The sequence below is a fragment of the Anas platyrhynchos genome, chromosome 4 (assembly GCF_047663525.1).
Source record: "Anas platyrhynchos isolate ZD024472 breed Pekin duck chromosome 4, IASCAAS_PekinDuck_T2T, whole genome shotgun sequence".
Taxonomy (NCBI): Eukaryota; Metazoa; Chordata; class Aves; order Anseriformes; family Anatidae; genus Anas; species Anas platyrhynchos.
The window spans coordinates 18,149,645-18,156,678 of NC_092590.1; the positions used below are offsets into that span (position 1 = coordinate 18,149,645).

A 7,034-nucleotide genomic window follows, 5' to 3' on the forward strand; every position below is an offset into this window, starting at 1 on the left:
AGCTCGGCTTCCTTCCGCTGTAAAAGTATGGGTGGCACAGACTGCAGGCGCTGGGGATGTTTGGAGAGAGACGGGCTCGAGCCAGGAGAGGAAACGCCTGTTTGCTGGACTGCAACTCACAGCCTTGTTTTTTGGCTCCTTCTGTCCGCTGACAGCTCAATGGTGAGGCATGGCTTGGCTGGGGAGGGGAAGGAGGAAACTGGAGGCTGGTGGGTGACTCCGTGGGGCGCAGGGTGGTGGGATTTGGGAGCTGGGCACCAGCTCCAGCTGTGGAGATGCATTGGAGAAGACCCAGCCTCACCGCCCAGTGCTGCTTCAGCCTCGGCTCTAGCTGCTGGGGAGCCCCAGCCCCCGACATCGCTGCAGTCCCAAGGAGATGCAGCCAGTGAATGTTAAAGGCAGTCGTTTTAATATAAACCATGACAGCTGCACACAGAGTGAATACTGACTAGCTGGTTTGTATTTATTGATTTATTAGTTAGTACCGATTCGGTTATGCTATGTCTGGAATAGAGAGTGGAGCCTCGGAAGCGTTGTTTTGCCCGGAGGCTGTCTCAAATACTGAATTCAGCACGGTGCACGTCACCGTCCTCCATTTTGGGGATGATTAAAGCTGCACCAGTCCCGGTCCCCCAGCCACTGTGCTATCTGGATCTTTTGTCAGGCGATCACTCAGCTCTCTCTCCATGCTCCAGGACGTCTACGTGCTCCGGAACGTCTCCCGCCTGTTCCAGAACCTCTTCTGCATTCTCCCCAATGTCTTCTCCATCTTCCGGCACATCTCCTACATGCTCTCAGACGTCTTCTGCGTGCTCCTGGACATCTTCCACGTGCTACAGAACGTCCTCTACACACTCTGGGGCATCTTCCGCGTGGTCTGGGACATCCTCTGCATATTTTGGGATGTCCTCTGCGTGCTCTGGGTCGTCATCTGTAAATTGCAGCAGCCTGAAGATGTGTCCCCTGGCCATGCCCTCCTGGGAAGGCAGCCACCCCAGTGGGAGTGAAGTGGAAGCTCCAGTGATAGTATCATGGAACGGCCTGGGTTGGAAAGGACCTCAAAGATCATCTCATGTCAACCCCCCTACCAAAGGTTGGACAGTAGGTGATGGACAATCAAAATGTAGATTGCTTCATGCTTGAGGCTGAAACCTTTTGATATGATGCCATTTTGTTACATGGGAAGAAATGAACGTTCAGGAGAGAATGTTTCCTTCCCTTACTCTCTCTCCTCCACTTTCTTTTGTGCTCTCACTTTGTCCTTCAGAACCTCATTTATCATGTTTCTGGTCTTACCTAGAGAGACTTCTTAGAATAGTTCTTTCCTGGCAAACGTTTTCATGAGGGCCTTCTTAAAAATGAAAGCTCCTTTGTCACAGCGTTTGCTTGTCTGATGGCAACATAGCATGAAAACATGGCAACATACATGAAAGCTCTAGAGCAGAAGAACCAAAATGTTAAGGGTCAAAAAGCCCTGCAGGGCAGGGAGGATATTTTGAGTGTTTTTTTTTTCCCAGACTGGAATGGATGTCAGACTCACAACTCCTTCCTTGGCAAGGGCAAAACCTGTCAGGATGCGTAAAGGAAAGATACTGTGTAGTAAAGAAGCAGGTTTTGCTTTCACTGGTGCTGCTTCGAAGATCAAAGACCTCAGGGTTTTTCCTTCTCCACCCTGTCCTCGCCCACCTGCCGGTTTATGGCTGGTTTTTGTTTCGTTTCTCGTGAGAGGGTGTGGCAAGCAGTGCTCACAACCAGCTGAGATACTGTCTTGAGGCACGCGAGACATCACAATCTGGGCAGCTCTGGCACCACTCCCTACACAGGAAATACTTTGGAAGAGTTTCTGGCTTTCTGAACAATAGAGATGGTTCAGGGCTCTTTGGATCTCGAGGTTGCCCTGCCCTCTTCCCCCTGAGCCAGCACTGGGAGCTAGGAGCTGTGTCCCCCCCCAGGCTGGGGGAGCAGGGCTCAGGCTGGTGTGCACCACCTAGGGATGGCTGCAGGCTGGCAGCTCCTCTTGCTTTCCTGCAGCATCCAATGCTGGGGACCTCTGGAGGCAGGAAGGAAAAAGAAACCACTTATCACAAAAAACAGTGACAAGGGCTAGTGCTCTCTCCTCAGCATCACAACTTTTTAATGGGCTCTTTCTCTGATGTGCTATGCAACACTGGGTGAAGCCAGGGATAGAAGAGTGGAGGCTTGTTAATCACTTTAAAAGTAGATGTTGCTGAATGTCTTTGCTTACTACTGTGCAAATTAACCAAAAGAGGGAGTCTTGGGGCCCCTCACAGTGGATGTTTCCTGACAAAAATGAGGAACCCGTCTCAAAAGCCAGCTGAGACTGACCTTGTGGTTTGGACAAAAGCCAAGGAGCAGCTGAGTCTGTACAAAGGCAGGAGGTCAGCCAGTGGTGATGAAGAAGAGTTATCAGCCTTCATCCCCACGACCCCCCCAGCAACCACCACCAGAAGGCACTGCGCAAGCGCAGATGGGAGGAGTTTATGGAAATGACTTCTTGGAGCTTATTTTAATATGAAGCAAGGATAGGTTATGCGTATGTATAGGCATATTGGGAAACTTCATGCATATGTAACTCTTTACTGCATATAACCAAAGCAAGTTGCCGGGTTGGGGTGTGCATGCCATTGGAAGCTATCACACATGTGCCCGGCAACAAAATAAAAAATAAACCACATACCTACTTTATAACTTGTTTGCTTTGAGTTGTAGAGTTCTTCTATGAATCACGGGTTAAGGACATCTGCATCACATCTGTATGGATAACACATGGGGTTTAGAGGGCACAAGGCACTGGTACTGGCCTCACCTGGAGAAAGCAGGATGCAATCCTCCCCCCCAGCCTGCATTTGTATCAGAAAAGCCAGTAGGTAGGTAGGATTCAGCCATTATACCCCCTATTTTAAGATTCAAAAAAAGCAGTATCATGTTTTGAACTACTTCAGGGTTTTATTTTTGTATATTTTTATTTTTTTACCAGGTTAGTAGCAAAATCTGATTTTCTAACTTGGTTAAGACATGTAAGCAGGTGTGACTAAAGCAAGAGGTGCTGGAACATAAGAAAAGCGGTGAGGTGCTTGTGGGGAGGCAGCAACATCACTACAAACTGGACATTTTAAGAGATGTAGGGCACACTGTCAGCACCTTGAATTTAAATGTGTATTGCCCTAAATTAAAAGCCCCATGTTTTTCCATGTTTCTGCTGTTAAAGGTCTTATGAGTCGAACAAAGCTCAATTTTACATCAGCTTTGAACTTTACCTGGGAAGCCTTATAGCTGCAAAACCCACAGTCAACAGAAGCTGTTAACAACCACCTGGATGGTTCTGGACAGCATGGAGTGGAAGGGATTGCTCAGGGAACATCTGCGGATTGGCGAGACGTTGAGCTCTATACTTACACAAATACATACGTACAAATACACATATGCATATTTCTCACTGCTTTTTCCAGGAAAAGAGTCACACTAACAGAACAGTCTTTACAATACCCTATGTACTATGTACTCTATTAGGGGACTGAGTTGGGATTTAAGATTCTTCAGTGGAGATGGATGTCAAGTAATCTTCAGAGCCCCCTACAAGTCATACTTTTTTCTCACCACTCTGCCATCTCTCCATCTCTAACAGCAACACTTATTAAGTCATGCATGGCAGCTGAGACAAAAACATACATGCATTTTAAATATATACACATATGCGTGTATATATATACACAGTCTGTGTGTGTGTGTGTGTGTATGGCACAGATTTGGCATAAACGTAAGCAATCATTCTGTTTAAACTAACTAGCATTCCAACAGCAATGAAGAACTAAAGCCGTGAGTTTTGTGGCTGATAGTTGACTGACAAAAGGCAGCAAAAAGCTGTCAAGAAGATATCTTAGTCTGCTACCTCGTGTTGATTCTACTTTTCAGTCCACTGTGCCCTAACACACACAGGGTTTTTTTTATTTATTATTTTTTATTTTATTTTATTATTATTTTATTTTATTTTATTTATCTACTTACGTTCTTCTCTCCTATTTAAGGGATTCACAGCATGACAGTTTACAAAGAAATTTTTTTTCTTCTTCTTTTTTTTTTTTTTCGATTCATTGATGGCACTACACAACATTACACACAGATATTTTTAGTCAGATCTGTATTGTAATAGTGACATCCACTGGCCAGTATAAACAGCACCAGGTTCTTTGATGAGTAAATACGGTAATTGATAGGGGCTTCACGTACCTAAACAGATTCACTTAGAACAGTGTAAATAAAACTGACTGTAAATTATCCAGAAATACATGAAATATTTGAGAGATTATGGTAGTGTACTACCATATATTTTATATTTCAGCCTAGTGTCCCCAGGTAAGGTTAAAAAATATAACTAAATCACATATTGCAGCAATAGAAATCTAGTCTGAAAAATAATCCGTGAAAATAATCCGTGAAAAATAATCCATGTAAAAAATAGTAATGATTAGAAGACACTTTTTATTCTGAACACATCTACTTTTTGGTCAGTCTAATAAAAAAAAAATGCAGAAATTCTCAGCATTTTAAAATTTAACTTAATTCTGGATATTTCAAAAAAGAGATTTATTTTTCACTAGGTCAAATTAATACCAGAGGTAAAGACAGTGTCCTAATGATATAATAGTACTAGCACAATAAGCAATGGCAAGAACAAATCACGCATGTGTTATAATGGAGTGAGGACCAGAGCCACCTCTTTAGAGATCAGCTGACACTTTAGGATTATGAGTTTGCCAGACATTTACCACCCTCCCAGAATGTCAGAATAGTAAAGTATTTGAGAAATCAGGTGAAATTTTGAGAAAAAACAAAGGATATAAATTAGTTTCCACTTTGCCCATAACTCATGAAACAATCGAATGGAAACAAATAAAAAGATGGCTGTGCATAAAAGCACTGTACACATGCATTCATCTTCTGAAGAAAATAATGGAAAAACAGAATAAACCTAGAAAAGTTAAGCTAAGAGTTAAGAAGAGTTAAGCTAAGAGTTAAGCTAAGTATTAAGCTAACTTCACAGGGGCAGGAAGAGCACAGCAAGGATGGCAATAACATACATCAGTTAATCGTGGTGTTGACGGATCATTCTGTAGGAAAGGGCTCGCAATGGGGAAACTTTACACTGCAGCAAAGAGCCTGTGCTAGCAGAAGAGAGCAGCAGATGAGAGTGGGAGGCAAATGAGGAATGGAGCTTGGGTAGCTGAACTTTACTCTGACCTTCGTTTGTATTCTTTTTTCAGTACTGGAGAAATAAAGTGTGCCAACCCATGGTAAAGTATGGGGGCTAGAGGGAATGCTCACTGACGTCTAGCCTCAATAGCTGTTTGTTTCATATGACACACTTGTCATTTGGCCACCACTCACTGCTTTTGTTTGAGATGCAGATTTTGAGACTACACAGATGTGGCAGAGCTGGCAGGGCAACACTGGCACAAACTTTCCTATCTGTAGGGGGGCTGGAAAAAAAGATATTAAAGGCCAAGTTTTTGAAGGAACTCTAATATTTCCTTCCAATGCCTTCCTTGGCCTGGGCACTGTCCCACACCTGCACATTCAGCCCTACGTTTTCCTCTCCTTTTCCATGGTTATTAGTTTAACTGAGAAGCCATGAGTCTCATGATTAATGTTGTCCTAGAAAGCATAAGAAATAACTCAGAACAGCTCTCCCCAAGTCTACTTCACACCAATTAAATATTTATGTGACCACAGGAGAAGGTATTTGATAGAGTGGGATTTCAGCTGGGTGAAAATTGTCACTATGATAAATATTTAATAATTTGTACAAACCAGTGCCTCTTGGAACAGTAAGAGAAAAGGAAACATCTGCTAGACAGAAGACACCTGGAATTCAGGAGGTTATCATCAGAGATATGTTTCCTTTCACCCTACTGCCATGAAACACCTCAAATAGCCTGGCTCTGTCTTCCTGAAAATCTCTTTACAGGTTTGGAAAACTGGTGTTCAATCCCTGAAAAGTTGTATTTTCTCCAGACTGAACAAGCCATGTTCCTCTGTTTCTCCTCACGGAGACAGTGCTCCAGCCTCTTGAGCATCTTGTTGTCCCTCTGCTAAATTTGCTTTGGTTTGTTGATGTCTGTTGTGAACTGGGAGACCTAAAACTGTATATTCTAGACTATGCTTTTATTGCAAGGGGTTATTTCCTCCTAGGTGCAGGACTTTTCATTTGTCAGGTATTACAGCACAGAAAACAGCTGTCTCAGAAAATCACACAGAAGACATAGTAGTCCATTTCCCAAAAGATGGAAATAATAATAATATTATTAGATATTTTTTATGAGAGATCTCTTCCTAATTTTCCAGTTTTTGAAAAAGCAAGCTATTAAGATCAGCTGTTGTCTTTCATCTCCAAGACTGTGCCCTCACCAAATTAAAATTAAAACCTAAAAACATCTAGGGAACTGCAGGGGAAAAATATATTATTATTATATTATTAGTATTAAAAAATTATATATATATATCATATTATCATCATCCATTTTACTTATTTTCTGGCATCTGTAGGATCTAAACATTATGTCAGCTGCTGAAGATATAGAACTACTTCCAGAGAAACAAAGGCCACAAAATGAACTACATGCTGCTAGTATGTCTATATGCATTAGAAGATACAGCTAAATTAAGTTACCAGTACATTATATACAGCAATGCTATTCCTTTGATACTTATTTTCATAGTGTCTTATTTCTGATTCTGATACGGTCATTACTGGACTGACTCCAAGAAAGGACCATCCTGTGATAGGAATGGCATGGGCAGTTTTCTGGGTTATATGAGCCTGGGAATAGAGGAACAGCACAGTTTTGTTTTAGCAGACAAGTTTTGATTGGTTGCAATATTTCAGTGGCTTCCCTAAGTCGTTCATAGTGACCCAAACTTGAACCCAGGACTATGCCACAGCTGCTCTTCCCATCATGTTTTTTTTTTTTTTTTTTTTTTTTGTGTGTGTGTGTGTTGTTTTTTTTTTTAGTTTT

General features: G+C 42.3%; 1 long non-coding RNA gene across 1 annotated transcript; it reads left to right on the top strand.

The window, feature by feature from the left end:
- Window positions 1–4: 4 nt before the first annotated feature.
- On the top strand, window positions 5–2,713 carry LOC140002427 (uncharacterized). Its single transcript, XR_011808916.1, has 2 exons — window positions 5–162; window positions 696–2,713. It is a non-coding gene; the product is annotated as an uncharacterized lncRNA (long non-coding RNA).
- The last annotated feature ends 4,321 nt before the right edge of the window (window positions 2,714–7,034 follow it).